Genomic DNA, 19,193 nt, shown 5'->3' with positions numbered 1-19,193 from the left:
AATGGGCCTAGAAGTCCTATCACGGCCATGTGACACAGAGAATTAGGCACTGTGGAAAACCAATCTGCACGCTCTTTTTTAACTGCGGTACACTGTATTTCCTTAAAGACAAAAACGGTCTTTTGCAGGATGGGATGCTGGCCAGCACACGCGAACCGTAGATGTTTAGGTTATAATATGGAAACAATACCATTATGTAGGATATTCACTGCTGTGTTGAGAACTGGAAAATCCCCTTAGCTGTGAAAAATTTCAGTTAGTTGTCTTACACTAATTATGAACTAAGATTTAATCAGACAGGAATAGGCTCAAGTTAATGCACGTATAATTTATGAATTTTTTAAAAAGATTTACCAATCGATTTGAGTGTAACTAAGGGTTATGTTTAAGCGTCTTAAGTGAATTAATATACTGACAGTTGATGGCACTATAAATCTACCATTAGCAGCAGGTCACCACAGGTCATTTCTTGTCAGCAATGTACTGGCCTAGCACACAGAACCCACTAGAGCACTGGAGAGAGAAACAGAGGGATGGACTGCTGGGGAGGGGAGAGGTGGCTTGAGCTAGAGAGAAGTCATTCTGCGTTAAAGTACAAAAACAGAATCAAGTGCCAGTCGCTGGAAAAAATCGTCCATGTTCTCCAGAGAGAAAAAAAACTCAAAAGGAGAAGCTTGATATACAAACCACAAAATTACAGGATTGGTAAAGAAATACAAGGTGCTGTTAAGAATGGAGAAATTGAAGTGCCTCAATTCTTCAAAAGGTCAGCTATGCTTCATGAGGAGGTGAGATCTGAGCTGAGTCTTGAAGGATGACCAACTGCTACAGAGATGTGCGAAAGTGTGGCCCATTTGGGGAAGTAAGAAGGGGCAGTGGAAACACAAAGGGAAAACAAAAAAGGAAAAGAGGTAGGAGAATCAGGCCACCAAGGAACCAAGGGAGAATGGAGTTTGAGAAGACAAGAGTCAGCACATTCAAAGTGGTCACAATAAGGACAGAAACGTGCCCACTCAAGATGGCAATAACTTCAGCAAGAGCAATTTCAGTCAGTTTTAGCAGGTTGAATAGTTGATAAAATGGGGGTGGCTAGGGTACACTAATCTTTCAAGAAAGAGTGGTCGCCAAAAGAAGGAAGCCAAGGGAGAACACCAGATTTAGTCCCACAAAATAAGTAAGTAAGTGAAAATCATCTTTATTGGATGATTTAATAAATTAAAGGCAAGGGGAAGGACAGAGGGTTGACATAATTTTCATCATATAAAGATCTGATTATGAATAATTCATAAATATTCTACTTCCTATCCTTCTAATCACAAACTGTATGATCTGAGAACTACGTATTTATCTCCAACAGGAAATTAAACTTATTCATCTCTGTAGCCCCCAGCTCCTAGGACTGGGTCTGACATATGGTACACATTCAATTAATGTTTGTTGAATAAAATTACTTAATCTCTCTAGGCTTCATTTTCCTCCTGTTAGAAAAGGGGGGAAAAAAGTGGCTGGGTCTAAATGCTAAATGTTCCTTCTATCTCTAAATGCCCATCAGTCTGTAAATGTTACATAAAATGGATCAGTTCCCTATGATTCCCTGAAAATTTGCCATGTTTTAACATTCACATTCAAGTAAGGCATGAGAACATCAAAGCTGCATCCATTCACCTAAAAATGAAAATATATGGTATTCTTAAGATCCTCCTTTGAGGTGGAAATATCTTCACCAAATCAGGTCACAGAAAGGAAATAGAAGACTGATCTCTTTAGAAAATGTTTTGATGAGTCTCTTTCGCCCTCCCCTTCCCCAAGGTCACTGGCAGTCTCCAAAGATATGGGCAGTACTTGGAAACCTTAAAAATGTAAAAGAAACCTTTTAAAGTTCATTTTTAAAAATTCAGAAGTAATAAATCTGCAATTGTGTAAATGTCTTATTTCTTCTAGGCCTAAGCTGTTTAAGTTTTAATCCAAATTGGGAGCTAGGAAGCAGGAAAGAACAGAGAGAGAAGGAAAATAAATGAAGCCCCAAATTTCAGAGTAGAGATGCCCCTGGGATCTGCAGACAGATAATAGAAATACTTGTGAGACATGAAAACAACAACACTAATCAACAGCACTCAAATGAATAACCAATTTCCCATTATTATCAAGAAAGCCATACAGCCTTAAAAATCAGAAGGCAATTATGTCTGCTATTACTGTGAAATGCCAGATAGAACCAGACTCTGAGGAGAGGATGACTCAAACCTGTGGCCCACCTCACCACCACCAAGTGTGTGTGTTTGGTGGGGTGGGGGTGGGGGTGGGGGCGGGGGGAGGGGTTTAGCAGCTGTAGTTAAGACAAAGGTATTGATTCATCATCATCGCCACACCCTACAACCCTAATAACTCCACTGGCCCCTCAGATCTCTCCAGTCTTTTCTAGAACTTCCATTCAACCTGCAAAATCAGAATTTAAATATAAAATAGTAGGACCTCATCCACATGAATTCTGAACACATGGGACAGATAATTTAATCTAGCCTAATTCACAGGAAATATTTAGATTACAGGCTTTAGCGATAAAGTTTTGGCCTGAGACTATTTCCAAAGAAACCAGAACTAATCCCCAGGTGGTGATGTGTTCATACTTGGTAAATTAACACTTTGTCCTGTACGCATTTAGTTGACTATTCTGTTGATGGATCCAAATTGAAATCAAGTAGAACTGTTTAAAATTTAGTGCAGGGAAAAAAAAAATCCCAATGTAACAGAATACTAGTGATTATTCATGGTTTTAAAAGACTCTCCTCTCTATATTAAGAACTTAAAAAATCGTTTCTTTACAGTTATTTTCCCAGTGCTTCTGCAACATAAAATTGACGATTGGTAAATCAATTTATTTGCAGCATTCCAGAAAAATTATAATGAGGAGCTATACCTTTTCCCTTTGTGTTTCCAATGCCTTTAAACTATGTCTTTGTAAAGTTAACAGATTATCGTTATTTAATTTAGCACCAGTAAAGCTAAACTGTTCAAAAAGAGGGGATATAAGGGATGAAGAAAACATTAACGGCTTTAATTTTTTTATCCCATTTTTTTCAACAGGTTTATACAGCGTTCAATGGTAACAGATATTATCCCTCGCCACTCTACACCAAGATTATAACCTAAGAGTTATGGGTGGCAGGGTAGAGGATTCAGTAGAAAGGGTTCCAGCGAGCAGGTGGACGCATGACAAGGATGGGAAGCTTACTGTGTATACCAGAGGCACCCTCGCAAAGATATGGTGGAGAAACTACAAGCAAATATGCAAATTTTGGCCTATCATAAAGGGGAATCTTTCTCAGACAACCCATATGGGTTATGTATATGATATTTATCCATTTAATCATTCCAAAATTCCTTGTAGTTTGCATATGCTCATACTTTTCTAAGAAAAAAATAAACAACCAGTTAAGAAACCTACAGCAAAGGATGAAAGTAAAGCCAAAAACAGATCAAAGAAAAAGCAGAAAGGAAAGAGATGCATCCACAGTCCTTGAATCGAGGAGGAGCTGTGACCAGAGATCGGGATCTCCGTGGTTCATTTTAACTCTTGTGCAAGTCCCCGTACTACAAAAGCAGCGGGATATATGGTTAACAAAGGGTGGACAGGGAAATTGTTCCAAATGAGATTTTAAGTGAGTCATGCTCAGTAACCCAGACAATCTCATTTACTTATCTAACTGAACAATGTATTTTTTCCAAGAAGCCATTAAGAAGACAATGCATATGCCTAAAATAACAGTGATCATTTTAAAATGAAATTCAAGACAAAATGATATGGGTATGAAACAGAACATCCTTTACAGCTGCAGCTTGACCAAATTTAGCCTCAAAATTTTAAATTGAAATGTGGTGAAACCTTGGGTCTTTAAGTATAATCAAAGAAGGCAAACATGAGAGAAGGAGGAAAAAAACAACTGATGTCAACAAATCACAAAAAACTGGTGTGCCCCAGGCTTCAAGAAGCGTCCTGAAAACGTCCCTACCGTTTTTTAAAGACATCTTTCCTAATGCAAGTAGATGTGAAAGTACACACCAAAATTGTTTTATTTTCTTCTGTACATGCTTAGAAAGAAGAAAGACAAGAGGAAGGTCCTGGGACTAAATAAACATGCTGCATAGCTTGGATTATTAAGGCAGCCAGATCTTCTGCAATTTCAGTACCACCTAAATTCAATGATCTGTGCCACGAGTCAGATAACAGACAAATTTAAGTATCTAATACATATTGTTCTTAAACACTATCCAGTCAGCCACCATTAAATACCATTTTGCTAGCCTGTAAAATTGATATTTCATATCCAGGGAGTGTACAATGGATAACTTGGGAATGCATTCAAGGCTTTGGACACACATTTAAGGTTTTGCAAATAAACATTAAAAATCAATTCAACAGCAAGAATGCTAACCAAATTTCATGAATATCGAACGTCTAGCAATTACAGTCACTCAGAAAGATACTGACTTGTTAAATTACTTTCAGGCCAAAAGGCTTCGATGGCTCAAATTCCCCAGTGGCCACCATGGATGGTATTTCTTAAAGAATGTCATCTCACCACTAATAAACTTATATAAAGGATTGTCTTTCTTTCCTCTTTGAAGAGCATGCATCAGAACACACAAGATGAATCAATATCATTTCTGTCTCTGTATAATCAGGAACAAACTCACAAAACTCAAGTAATCATTAAACAATCTTGGGGAGGGCTTCACGTCTCACAGGTTTCCTCAGTGCTGTTCATCTTCCAATTAGTTTCCCCTCTGACTAACCCTTTCCTCCCTTCCACTGGTCAATTACAATGCCCTCCTTTAAGTCAGCCCCCTCGCATGACTACCAGATTTCTTCAGTTCTTTCCATTCTCACACTGCACTTCCAATATTCTACATTTCAATAAACAGAACCTTTAAAAATTTTTCCTGCTTCGTTCCCATCCTCACATTTCCAGCCTTTCTGTCAATTTCACTACATACACGAGACTCAAAAACACAAGTCTGTAAAACTAGGGCTTGTGGTGAAATTTTCCCCAGTTTTCAAAAAATGAAACAAAGGGGACAGCAATGTGTTAAGTCTGAATTTGACCAAATTTATTGTAAATTATTCCAGATTGAAGGACTGTTTATTATTCTTAAAAATACGTGTTACATACACACACACATTACGTTTTGGGAATTCGTTTTTCATTCTTTTAAGGAATAATAACGTCAGAAGAGGTGAGGCACTTTTCTCAAGTTTTAAAACTGGAAGGATGAGTTAGTGTTCCAGAGAAAGAGAGACACAAGATAAGCAGTAGGAAAGAATGGAGAGTTCAAAAAGGAGGTAAATGCTGGATAAGGAGGCACAGAAAGTTCAGCCAGGGCGTAGTGCTGTTTGCCAGGCAGAGATGTTAACCTCTGGAATGGAGGAACGAAGACAACTTTCTGGGAAGGGGACAGACGTGTTTGGAATTTTACAAAGACCAACTAAGCAGCAGTGTGGAAAGACAGACTGAAGAGAGTGATATTTGAAACTGGGGCCCAAAAGCTTGTGCAATGGTTAAGACAAATATTGAAAACTTCAACAGCAGGGGGAGAAGGAATTTTGAGACAGTATTCTAAAGCTTAAATCAGTTAATATGTATAAAGTACCTAGGTCACTACAATATGACCCATACATAGAAACTCAAGTCAATACCTTTCTGTTCACTTTGTTTTCCTTATACCTAAGAATACCATCTGGATATGGTATAAATAGCCATATCTTTCATTAGCCATAAATACCTGAGAGCCCAAGGTTTCAGTTTAACATGTTTCCTCTCCATACAACCAAAAAGGCAAAATAAAATAACTGGTGTTTGTGCCCACCTTCATGAAAACTGATTATCCAAATCTAAACTACAGTCATGTTATGACATGACTAAAGTCATAACCAAACCAGGGAAAATTTAAGAAGTCTTCAAGGCAGAGCATAAAACAATCTGGGCACAGTAGGTGCTCAATAAATACTTCATGACTGAGGATAAATTACTCTCATGAAATATCACATAAAGCAAAACAGCAAGGAGAGGCTCAGGCGATGTCCAAGTTCAGCTACTACAAGAGTCCCCAGGAACATTCAAGTATGCTTGGCCTACTACCACTCTCTTTAGAGTTGGTAACCTTGATTATAAACATGTTAAGAGCACTCAACCTCTCTAATAAGTACAAGCATATAAAAGCTAAAAATGGACGGAAATTCATCTCCTTATGACACCAAACAACTGTGCTTATAGCTGCTGTTAGTCTGTTAACACAAACATTCATCAGGGGAAAAGGAGAATCACAACATTCTGCTAATCACTGTCTGATGACCAGTATCTTGTCAGTCAATGGGGAGAAGAAGCCAGTTCCTTTGGGCAAAAATTGTTCATATCTAATAAGGCTTCAAAAAATCTAAGAAAGGTTGAAGTAGATACAATAAGGATACTGAAGAGGTTAGGTAACAGCTGTCAGACTTCACTCTGTAACAGCAGGCACATCTGCTTCAACGTCTGCTGGGGCAGTAGCTCTACATATGTACTGGAAAGTGCTTCATGCGGGCCTCAGAAGGTGAGGTGATAACTGCCCTTTAAAGGAAAGAGAGCCAGAATTGATATCCCTCCCCAGAATTGATATCCCTCCCCCGTTTTCTATGAGCAGGGGCTTACCACCAGTCCCCATACCTCAGCAATATCTTTGTTGAATTAAACGAGGAAATTACTGTATAGTAATTACATGTACATTACTATACTGCCCCAATGGGTCTCTTTCCTATTTAGCAAAAGCAGAAACTCTAAAGTCAAAAATAGGAAGACAATGCCTCCTCTGCTAGACAGTTCCAGTCCTCCGCATTTCCATAGCAAGTAAATATTATACAGCAGTTGAAAAACTCAGTGAACATGTTCACTGGCACTCCTCAGAGGTAGGGCAGACACTACCCCTCCAGCTACACAAATGGTCAGAAGCCCCACGGTGCACAGCCCAAAATCATACCTGGTTTGCATAGGAGCAGCGGTCCAGGTGGGGTTTTAGTTACATTTTCTAACTTCCATACAACCTTAAGGACCTAATAGGCTGACTGAATTACGACTCTCTTGTCAAATTAAAAATCAGTACTTGGTACAGTAGCCAATTAAGTTCTATTTTCAGCAAACTAACAACCCATATCTGCCCCCAAAGGATTGTAACCTATGACAGAATGAGGTTTAAATAGAAAAATAAGCCATCTTTAAACAGCTCGGAGAGCTTAACCTCAAAGGAACTGCACAAGAGTGCAGGCCCATGTCAGGATGCAGGGTCCTAGTATTGGTTTTCAAACTCATACACATGTGTCACAAAAACCACTACTCTGATTAAGATCCTTCTAAATTAACTTCCCTTTTCCCCCTGGAAAACAATCAGACCCCAACGGTAATCATTCTCAACAACCGTAAAGGAGGTCAGTGTGTTTAAATTAATCTCCCTGGCCTGGGAAAGGCAATCAAGAAACAACAGGAAATCAGACAGGTAAATAAGGTATTGACTGTTACTTAGGATCCTGCCAGGCAGGGCATGAAACTATTCTCTGCCTCCTTGACAAAAGATGTGCAGCCTTGAGGAGAACCACAGATATTGTAGCTTGATCACAAAGATACCTGAAAGAAACTGGTAAGAGTTTTGTGGGAACTTGTCTTAAGTGGAAATGGGAATCTGGACTTGGCTCTGCAAATAATTCTCTAATTTCAGTATCTTGGGTTTCCCCTCTATGAAATGGTTATTGTGAATAATCCAGGTAATTATCATCATGTATTTTATGAGATTACAAATCTAAACATACTTTGAATATTTTCATAATTATTAGAATGACATTTCATTATGATTTCTTTTACTTTAATTATTAGTAAGAGAAAGGAAAGCGCTATCAAATATATAAGCATCTGGCTAATTTGCTCTAAGGCTAGCCAAAAGTCATTCCTGGGATAAACAGAAGGACTTATAAGTCAAATCATGAAACAAGGTTCCAACTCCGATTTCTATTCCAAATGAAAACTTCAGAAGAACAAAAGTTTTCTTCCTTTCTTAATTCCTACGGAACCACAAATGCTGCTATTCCTTCTGCCCCAGCAACTTGGTATATATAACTGGAATGAGTTACAATTAAAAAGGAAATTAAATATCATAGGCAGTAATAAACCAGTTTCCATTTTTCTTGATGTATAGTTCAATTATATCAATTAGCATAATGAAGGGGGAAAAAGGCAGGATCATTGCCACATGGTATAAGCAAGCTTCATCAAGAACCACCTACCTCACTTATGAGGAATGTATAGAAATATAAGTGCAGAAGCACTGTTTCTATGGCGACCTAATCGGTCTTACCATTTTCACGAATTATAAGCCATAGAATCACAGGGCCTGTGGGTTGGAAGGGAACTTAAAAGTGTACCTCTAGCCTCCTATGCACTGTCAAATCCCCTCCACGGTATTCCTACCATCTGGTTATTCAGCTCATGTGTCAAGGCCTTCGATGAAAGGAAACTAACTTCCTGGGACAGCCCACTCTCTCTCACTGAACACCTTTCTTAGAAAGTTCTTTTTTCATATTAAGCTAAAATGTTTCCCTATAACTGGTCCTAGTTTTACTCCTTAATGTCCAACTCACTGCTGTTCTGGCAAAATCTTCCGTTGGTAGGACTATCCCCTCTAGCACTTTTGGCCCCCTACCCAGTAAAAGTGTCCCCCAGTGATGTGCACCAAGGCAATGTCTGTACACATTTCCAACTTCCCACCATTAATAACCACTCTAAAAGCAAGTATTATAGAAAGGAACTTTGGAAATTTAGGCCACATCATGGGACTTTAGAAGTTTGGCCCTTTTCGCCAAGAAATGGGGAGCTTTTTAAAAAGTTGAGGATAAGGAGAGTGACAGAATCAGAGGTATGTTTCAGGAAGATTAACATAGCAGCCATATATAGAACTGGATTAGAGGGGGGACAACTGGAGAGAAGGAGGCCAGGTAGGAGGCCGTTAACAGTGTTAGAGGAAAGATGTAATTAGGACCAGAACTACTCACAAGGTGCTCTGGTCAACAGCACACTGTCCAAGCCAATTTTAAATGACTCCAATCACCATGAAGCCCTAGCCTTCATGATGTACGCTAGCGTAATGAGTCACTACCATTCAAGTCAGAGAACAGACTTCTTCATGTGCTGCAACAATACCCCCCATGGTGTGAAGCTGAGCTAAGGGATTTTTGCATAGAATATTTAATATGCAAGTATGCAGGTGGGTACCCTGCCTTATTACATACAGGCTAATTAGGAAGCACATTATTTGTAATGCATTAGTATAACAAATCAACTTAAAATGACACTTGAGAATAGGCCATTCAAAGTGAAAGCCAAGATTATAAATCTAGGTCTTTCAACAGGAAAAAAACCCACCTGACGTAAGGGAAGCAGGCAGCTCTTAGCTAGATGGATGTGCAAAACGAAGTCAGAGGCACCTTATTTGGGGATCCAAAGTGAGCCAGAGCTACTAAATAAGCTTGACTGACAAGAACAATTACTAACTACATAATATTTGAATACATAATACGTAAGGCACGATATGAGTCCTATTTAATATTCACAAAGACTAAGATTTCAACAGTATCATCATTTTACAGATGAGGAAACCAGAGCTCAAAGGTCCTGAATAACTCACCCAAGGTCAGTCATTATCCAGTCACAGACTTGAAAAAGACTTGAAACCCAGGTCACTCTGACTGCAAACTGTCCTCTTGCTACAGCATTCAATTCAGAAATTACCTTAACAATATAACAAGGACAAGGCAAACGATTTGAAGACACACGTAAAAGGGACCGGCAAGAGGGTGGACAAACATGACCAGCTTGGGTCAAGAAACCCTACACGGAGCGTAAGGGGCAGAGTACAACATCAAGGGCAAACTTCTGAGAAAGGCCGACAGAGCTACGAGGCTGAGCAAGAAAGGCTACAAGCAAAGGAAGGTATCAATACCTTTTTTCAGCAAGGTCTTTGGGGTACAGACAGTGGACAACAAAAACAGTGTCTTTCTTCTCTCGTGAAACATAGGAAGGCTCATCATGTGTTCTGCAATAATCAAAAATGTCTATGGTATGGCAGAAAAATTTCACAAGTCAACCAATTTTCTTCTGTAAGCTGACAAATATATTGGGCTTTCCCTTTCACCACCTTGAAATTCATTCTTCTCTGGAGTATACCATGGTTATGCCTTTTTGAAGTCAAGAAACGTAATACCCAATATCATCCAGTACGGCAGCTATGCTTTTCTTACTGCCCATTCCTGTCACTGTCCCCAAGCATGGACACCCAAACTTGCTCTTCCAAGTATCCTAGTCAGCAGGTAGAGTACAGACACCCAAGTCTGTGTTACAAGCTAAAAAGATATCAATTCCAGGGCTTCCCTGGTGGCGCAGTGGTTGGGAACCCGCCTGCCAATGCAGGGGACACGGGTTCGATCCCTGGTCCGGGAAGATCCCACATGCCACGGAGCAACTAAGCCCGTGCGCCACAACTACTGATCCTACACTCTAGAGCCCGTGAGCCACAACTACTGAAGCCCATGTGCTACAAGTACTGAAGCCCGCATGCCTAGAGCCCGTACTCCGCAACAAGAGGGGCTACCGCGGTGAGAAGCCCACACACCACAACAAAAAGTAGCCCCCGCTCACCGCAACTGGAGAAAGCCCGCGTGCAGCAACGAAGACCCAACGTAGCCAAAAATAAATGAATTAAAAAAAAAAAAAAAAAAAAGAATATCAATTCCAAAGTGGTTTCCTCTGCCAAAACCTCCCCTAGGTCAATCAAACTTTATCAGCTCTTCCTTAGAGCTCTTCAGCATTTATCTCTACTAACTCCACAATGGTATTTTGCATATAATGTTAAAGTATCATTCTAACAATTTGGTTTTTCCCGAAGTTCAATCCCCCGTCTGCCACATGAAGGCCGTACTTCCTCTTTATAGGGAAGTGTTTCCACTTGTTATTGGCAGGTGTTAAGAGAGGGTGGCGAGGAGGTGCAGTGAGGGCCTTGATTCTAAAACAAAGCTGCAATGACTGGGACTTTCCTCTTAACAAGCTGGGTCACTGGATATAACATCTTAAGGGTTACAAAATTCACTATTTGTGAACAAGGATAAAAAGGGGCCTACCGGCTAAAAATCAGGAGGTGAGCATGCGGAAGACTACAGAAGAAATGTATCCAAATTCAAGGTTGACAAAAGAATAAGAACGTGCTTTGCCTGAACCCACAAATCCCAAAGGATAAAGGGCAGGCACATTCTTAAAACTCATCTGCCCCTGAGCAGACATTGCTGTTCCGAGCTAGAGTAAAATGGAGCCGTGTTTGAATAAGCACTACTGCGGAAGTGACTGCCACCCCAGCATCCTTCTTCCTGTGGTCTGGCCATAAATGTCTTGAACCCTTGATCTTAAGAAATACCTACTGTTTCAGACTACCCACTGCACTTATATGTCTAAATGGCACAGTGACACACTCTCTCCCCTTAATTTCCTCACTACACCCATCTATACAAGTAATACTACTTTCACACATTTTACTTAACCCTTATAATTATAGGCCTTTGCTACACTATGCCCAAGAAGGTGAAGACTAGGAGGATAATGATGTGCTGGGTCATAGGAACATTTTATAAGAAGATTCCTATTTTGCCCAGGAAACCGCATACTGCATAGTCTGACCTCCAGGACACAAAACTGCAAACACACTCCACATCTTCTGCTTGAACATCACTGCCCCACATATTTCCCATCTTTTTAAAAACCACCACCACCACCACTGAATCTTACATTAAACAAGAAATGTAAATTGTTCGTTTCCACAGATTATCAAAGTTGGCACGTAAAAATCATGAGGAAAACTGGCAGATTCGTTTATTTGGGCAAAAGTTACCCCTTGCTTTTGAAGATCAACCCAAATAAATGAATTATTCAGATTCCATTAACTTTTGCCCTAAAACAACAGGATAGGGGCCAATGAGATGACGATTTTACGACAGTTTGACCAAAAGATAAAATGGTCAATATAAATTCATGGGCTGATTAGAAAGCGGAGTTAGAAATACCTGTTCGCTATATAGACCAGTAAATTTCTATTAAGATGATACAGAATGGGACTTCCCTGGTGGCGCAGTGGTTGAGAATCCGCCTGCCAATACAGGGGACACGGGTTCAATCCCTGGGCCAGGAAGATCCCACATGCTGCAGAGCAACTAAGCTCGAGAGCCACAACTACTGAGCCCGTGTGCTTCAACTACTGAAGCCCACGCGCCTAGAGCCCGTGCTCCACAACAAGAGAAGGCACCGCAATGAGAAGCCCGCGCACCACAATGAAGAGTAGTCCCCGCTCGCCACAACTAGAGAAAGCCCACGCACAGCAACGAAGACCCAACACAGCCAAAAATAAAAAAAACAAAGAGTTGAGTCCTTTAAAAAATAAAAAAGATACAGATTATAATCCTAACAATGTTCAGTTTCCTACAAAAAAATATTTCTAGTTTCAAAGGAAAAGTGAACCAGTATGGGAACACTTGTATTGCATCACTCAAGGTTTACACAGGGTATCAGTGGCATCTTGTTCATACTTGAAGGTCAGTACACTAAGTAGAGTTCTTCCTGCCTACTGTCCTGTGCTCTGTGATTTTTTTTTTAACTGTTTTTCACCTTGAACAAATGTACAGTTTTCTAGCTGTTGATCCTTCTTTAATTTTTGTAATTCTACACTGCAGTCGAGACTCAAACCGGGATATAACATGAGAATAAATTTATTTTTACTCTTCAAACTTTAGTAGCTGCCACTCCTTAGCAGCATTATCCTGGGAAAATTTAATCAAACTATCTGTGCCTCAGTTTCTTCATCTATAACCAGGGAGCATAAATCCCTTCAGTCACATACTGTTACAAGGATTAATCTACAGCACCTGTCAAGGACTGAGAAGCAGCATTTAGCACACTGAGAGCCATCAACAAATATTTGTTACTGCTATTCAAACCTAAGCCACTAGAGAGTTCCAAGTAGCAGCAGCTAGCAACTTGAGGAAACGTGCACACACCTTCTAACAATGGAACCAACGCTCAGGGCCATTCCAGCCAGAGCTTTCACACCTCATGGAGGGCCCACCAATGTCCATGTTAAAGCCCATTTTCACTTCAAGTATGATTAATCTTCTGCACTAAAAAACAACACGAGTGTTTTCTCACCAAGAAGTTCTTGAAGTTCGGTAGGCTTCCAGAACATCTGTATGACTGTTTCAAAGCAGCAGCTTGCAGAACGAAAAACCAGGGTTTCAACAGTTTTAAAAGTATGGTTTGAGTCGAGGGACAGAAGCCTACGGGACAAGGCAGAGCCGGGCAGCGTGGGGAGTGCTGAGGGCAGGCAGAAGCACGGGACCGCCAGCATGTTCTCCGGAAACCACCGGAGCTGGGTCACCACGGCCAGGGGCTCCGCCCTGGAGATGCAGTTCAAACACAGCTGCTGCTGGCTCAGCCTCTTCTGCAACCCACCGGAGGACACACTCGCAAAGAACGCTACACCATGAGACCCAGACGAGGGAAGGGGCCCGCCAGCTGCCGGTGGCCTGCTCCCAGCCAGAGTGTGCTGGTGGGCAACAGCTGCACCGCCGGCTACACGGGCGAGAGGCAGCGGCGCGAGGCGGCGCAGGTGCTGAGGAAGACAGGCCAGCGGCCTCCTGGCAGCGGGCCACCTGCTGAGCGCTCCGCTCCCCCTGCCGCGGCCAGGTCTGCACTTCTGACCTCCGGATCCCACTCATGTGGAAGGACACAGAAGATTTCAAGAACGAAGGCGACCTGCACCATCGGGCTGTGTTCTTGCTGCTGCAGACAGGGGAATGCGCTCAGGACACGGAGACGATCCTGGTGGACAGGACCCTCACAGCCGTCTCCTTTCACAACAACGTGCTCTTTGCCGAGGCAGGGCCAGACTCTGAACTGCGGCTGGAGCTATATGGGGCCTGCGTGGAAGAGGAGGGGGCCCTGGCTGGAGCCCCCAAGAGGCTTGCCACCAAGCTCAGCAGCTGCCCGGGCTGCTCCTCGGGGAGGCGCGTGCAGGTGTCGCTGGAGACAGCTAGGGGCTCAGGAAGCAGTCCCATCTTGCTCCCCACCCCAGCTGCTGGTGGTCCTCGTTACCACCGCTTGGCTCATACCACTCTCACCCTGGCAGCAGTGCAAGATGGGTTCCACACACATGACCTCACCCTCACCAGTCATGAGGACCCCGCCTGGCTGCCCCTCGATGGCAGCGTGTGTTGCTGTCTGGTGGCTCAGCCTTTCTGCGTGACTCAGCCTACTGCAGGTGGTACCCTCAGAGCGCAGCAAGCTGGGGAGCTGCAGGACTGGGTGCGAGTGCATGCAGTCTTGAAAGGCACAAACCGCTTCTGTTACCATCAACCTGAAGACACAGACAGTGGGGAGGAGCCGCTGTTTACTGCTGTGATCAACAAGGAGACTCAAGTCCAGGCAGGGGAGCTGGACCAAGCAGTGGGCCGGCCCTTCACCCTGAGCATCAGTAACCAGTATGGGGAGGATGAGGGACACACACGCTTCAGGCAGAGAGCTGGGGAGCTCTGCAGAGCTGGACGGAAGCTCTGTGGCAGCTTTTCTTTGACATGAGCCAGTGGAAGCAGTGCCGTGATGAAATAATGAAAATTGAACCCCTGCTCCTCGGAAACCACTCCAAGTACTGGCCAAGCAGGGTTCCTGGTACCATGAGATGGTGACAGGTGATGCTCAGGGCTGAGTAGGCCTGGGGCCTAAGCTCTGACTAGCCCCCTCCCCTCAATCCCTTCCTGGTGCCACAGCTATTGAGCCACTGGATGACATCACAGCAGTGACAGACAGCCTGGCCCAGCGGGAGGGCACGAGGCTGGAGACGCCCCCACCCTGGCTAGCAGTGTTTACAGACCAGCCTGCCCTGCCTGGCCCTTGCTCGCCTGCTTCAGTGGCCCCAACCCCAGCCCAGCCCCATTCCCTGTCCTGGAGGAGATGCCAAATGGTCTCCCTGGATGCTGTCCCCCCAGACCACTCCCCTGGGGCTTCTCGCTTGGTTGCCCCTCCCCCCCGCCCGAAGCGGTCCCCACAGTCTAGAGGCCTCTGCAGCAAAGGTCCACCCCACACTTGGCTCCAGTCACCAGTGCGAGACGGTGTGCTGGCAACAGGATCTGGCCAGAAGAGGAGGTGACCGGTGTGCAGCTGGGCTCTGGATTCGGCGCTGTTTGTAGCAGGTTGGCCAGCTTGGCCTCCCCTTCCTCTGCTGGACTGGGGATAGGCTGGGGAGGGGGAGCAGAAGCCCCTTTTAAGCTGTGGTTGCCATGGTGCTGAGGGATTCATTCCCAGGGCTGGCTGGGACCCCCTAAACCCTTCCTCGGAGAAAACTGGAACCAACACTGCCCTACCTCCCTGCACTAACCAGCTGTGAGGATGGCACTGAAGAGCCCTGGGAGGGAACGCACCTCCCTTGTGACTCCCACATTGACCATTAAAGTTATTTAACATAAAAAAAAAAAAAAAAAAAAGTATGGTTTGAGTTGGGCTGGAATGAGTTGGCACACCAATCACTCCTCTGTCAGAAGAGTTGGTTTCTAAAAAGCACTTTGGTTAGTTCACCAAGGCCTTGGTGCCCAATAAACGTCCCATCTCATAACTAAGCATTAGACAAATAAATGGGGCATAGGATGAAGAAACATTTACGATTTAAGCCCACCTGAGGAAATACAATTTACGAAATAAAATGATCAATGTTCTAGAATTAAAAAGTAGTTTTACAAAATAAAATGTATTGAAAAATATCTAAATATAGAAAAATAAATAGTAAAAAAACCCCATCTGAAAGTCATGCAAGAGGATACACATATAGAGCCAATAAAATAATTCTACTTTAAAAGTAATCAAAGAAGATGAATGGTTTACACGAAGGGAAATCAAATGTAAATTACATGAAAAACACATTCTTACTACTAGTAATCTTTTATGTAGATGAAAACAATTCTAAAGTCCAGTTAATCTAGGAAAACGAAAATAGTGACGAAACAAAAACTCGATTATACGTAGGAAAGTTTAAATATTTATGGGGTACAGTCTGAAAATTCGCTTATATACCTTTAACCTATTAACTCACTTTGTGGCTATAGTTCTAAAATAAATAATCCTAAATAGGAAAAAAAGTACATGTTTAATGCTATTAAGAAAAAAAGAAATCTAGAACATGGACATACCTAGAAAATAGTATATTTGCTTAATGGAATATATGTGTGTTTAAAATTAAAAGTGCCATAATTCAAGAAAAATGTGCAACTTTCATTTCCAACAAAGATGAAAACAAGGACCAAATCCACCCTCCTGCATAAAATAAAAAAAAACAAACATTTTGAAACATGGTTTTCAGTAAGATAGGTAACAGGCAACAGAGAACAGTGATCCCTAAGAGACAGGACACAAATGAGCCCTACAACTGCTTACTGCCTAGAGTTGCTAGTGGGAATGGACAAGGGTTTGAGGGAGACCAAGCCTGCTAGAGCTCTTGGCACAAAGGACCAGGGTGGAGAGAGCAGCAGAGACAGATGACTTCTGAGATGCGCACAGGGCCTCCCTTGAGCACAGTACTGATCAGCCCAGGAGTGTGCTTCCACCTGAGGCCAGGGGAAGAACCATGGCAAAGCATTAGAAGCAACAGTGCCTACCATCACCATAATGACCCAACCATTACACTCCAGGGTATTTAGTCAGGAGACAAGAAAATATATATCCATACAAAGACTTGTACACAAATGTTCATCAAAGCTTTATATATTAAGAGCCAAAAACTGGAGGCAACTGGAAACAGCCCAAATGACCACCAGAGGTAAATGGATGGCTAAACCATGGTATATCCATACAGTGGAATACTACTCAGCAAAGAAAGGATGAACTACTGATACAGACCACAACACAGATGAATCGCATATAATTAGACTGAGTGAAGGAAGCCAGATTAACAAGAGTAGATACTGTATGATTCCATTTATATAAGCTCTAGAAAATGAAACTAATCTATAATGAGAGAAAGTAGATCAATGGTTTGGGGGTACATGGGAAGGGACAGAATGGGGCACAAGGAAACTCTGGGTGGTAATGAGTATGTTCACTATCTTGACTGTAGTGATGGTTTCATGGATATATATACATTTCTCAAAGCTTTCCAAATTGCACACTTTAAAAATGTGCAGTTTTCCTGCATATCCATTATGTCCCAATAAAGCTGTTTGTAAAAATAGACAAAATGCTGGGATTTCCCTGGTGGCGCAGTGGTTAAGAACCCGCCTGCCAATGCAAGGGACACAGGTTCGAGCCCTGGTCCGGGAAGATGCCACATGCCCAGGAGCAACTAAGCCCGTGCACCACAACTACTGAGCCTGTGCTCTAGAGCTCGCGAGCCACAACTACTGAGCCCACATGCTGCAACTACTGAAGCCCGCGTGCCCTAGAGCCCGTGCTCCTCAACAAGAAAAGCCACCGCAATGAGAAGACCGTGCACCACAAGGAAGGGTAGCCCCACTCACTGCAACTAGAGAAAGCCCACACGCAGCAATGAAGACCCAACGCAGCCAAAAATAAAATTAATTAATTTAAAAAATAGACAAAACGTGGTTTCATGAACAGTTATAAATATCAGAATATAAACTAACACGTATACATTGGCCACCATCATATGATTAGAGAGATCTACATAAATGAAGTTTGTTAAGGTCTTTGGAGTTTTTACTTTTGTAAAAATTTACACCCACTGAGTTTATCTAATTTAAACGGCCATTCTTATTTTCTAGAAACAAGAGCTAGGAGACAGTTTGCCCATGATCATATGAAAAGGTCATACGAAACAGACCACACAACTCATAAGATGCCAATCTCTGTTCTACATTACATTCTACACACTTATAGAATAACAAGATTATTGGAAAAGAGACAGATAGCTCCTTCAGAAGAGTTGTAAACCAGGGAAACTAGAGCAATTTCACTAGGGTACCCAGGGTATTCCCAGGGGTGAAACATGAAGGGAAACCCTGTACACAGGTGGGATGACAATGTGTGGAAATTAGCCCAGTCTCAGCATTCAAAGCAACCTTTCAAAAATCCAAGTTAACATGCCTTGACATACATGATGTTCACTTAAAAGCCGATTGTGTGGTTTTTGTTCAAAAAAAGGGAAAGCCATTTTTCATCACAAGACATAAAATGTTTACAGAAAAAGAGGAGGAGCCGCAGGTATGCATTTCCTAGGGCTACCATAAAAAATTACCAGACACTGACTGATGGCTTCGAACAACACGAACTTACTCTCTCCCAGTTAAGAGCCCAAAGTACAAAACTCAGAGTGTTGGCAGGGCCATGCTCTCTCTGAAGGCTCTAAGGCAGCCTCTTTCCAGCTTCTGGTGGTGGCCAGCAATCCCTGGCAATGCTCAGCTTACAGCTGCATCACTCCAATCTCTGTCTCTGTCACAGGGCCTTCTTGCATCTGTGTGCACCTGATCCTCTCATGAGGACATCAGGCATTGGATTTAGGGCCCAGCCTCATCAGGTATGACCTCTTCCTAACTGATTATCTGGAAGTAAGGTCTTCACAGATCTAATGTCATAGTCATAGGTTCTTAGTGTTACAACTTTAACATATCTTTTGGGGGGTTTCACAACTCAACCCACAATAAGGGGACAAATATCTAACATAGTAAAATTCTCTTCAAGGGGACAATAACAAAGCAGAGTGAGATTTCAGTTAATGTATCAAGTAATATTTTCACTTCTAAATAAACAGCTGTGGCCATTTCACATTGAACCAAAACACCTCAAAATGGCTAACAAAATGCAAAAATTGGTTTCCTTTTCTTTTTCCAATATGAAAATTATATTTGCAACAAACATCCCTGACCCATAACTCCCTCTCATTAATAATATTTTCATTAACAAATACACTGCTTGAATTGGGGGGGTTGAGACTTTTTTTTTTTTTTTTTAACAACCAGAAAGGAAATAAATGAAACTTTTTTTTTAAGTCAGATGTTAATTTGTTTGTAAGGGGTCTTGTCCTTTCAAGCCATCATCATCATATAGGCGTTTTATGATCTTTAATATAATGTGTGTGTACTG

The 19,193-nt window shown here is 42.2% G+C and overlaps 1 protein-coding gene and 1 pseudogene across 2 annotated transcripts in view; one reads left to right on the top strand and one right to left on the bottom strand.

Annotated features, from left to right (window-relative positions):
- SND1 (staphylococcal nuclease and tudor domain containing 1) overlaps positions 1 to 19,193 on the bottom strand; it is a 421,659-nt gene that overhangs the window by 277,767 nt on the left and 124,699 nt on the right. The gene's annotated exons all lie outside the window — the stretch shown is intronic.
- LOC309665743 (rhotekin-like) lies at positions 6,648 to 17,917 on the top strand (annotated as a pseudogene). Its single transcript has 2 exons — positions 6,648 to 14,797; positions 14,876 to 17,917. The product of its transcript is annotated as a rhotekin-like (transcript).

Source organism: Balaenoptera physalus, assembly GCF_965194825.1.
Source record: "Balaenoptera physalus genome assembly, chromosome: 8".
In the NCBI taxonomy this organism is placed as follows: domain Eukaryota; kingdom Metazoa; phylum Chordata; class Mammalia; order Artiodactyla; family Balaenopteridae; genus Balaenoptera; species Balaenoptera physalus.
The sequence above is the reverse complement of the archived record's forward strand: the minus strand, read 5'-3'. Positions and strand labels throughout refer to the sequence as shown.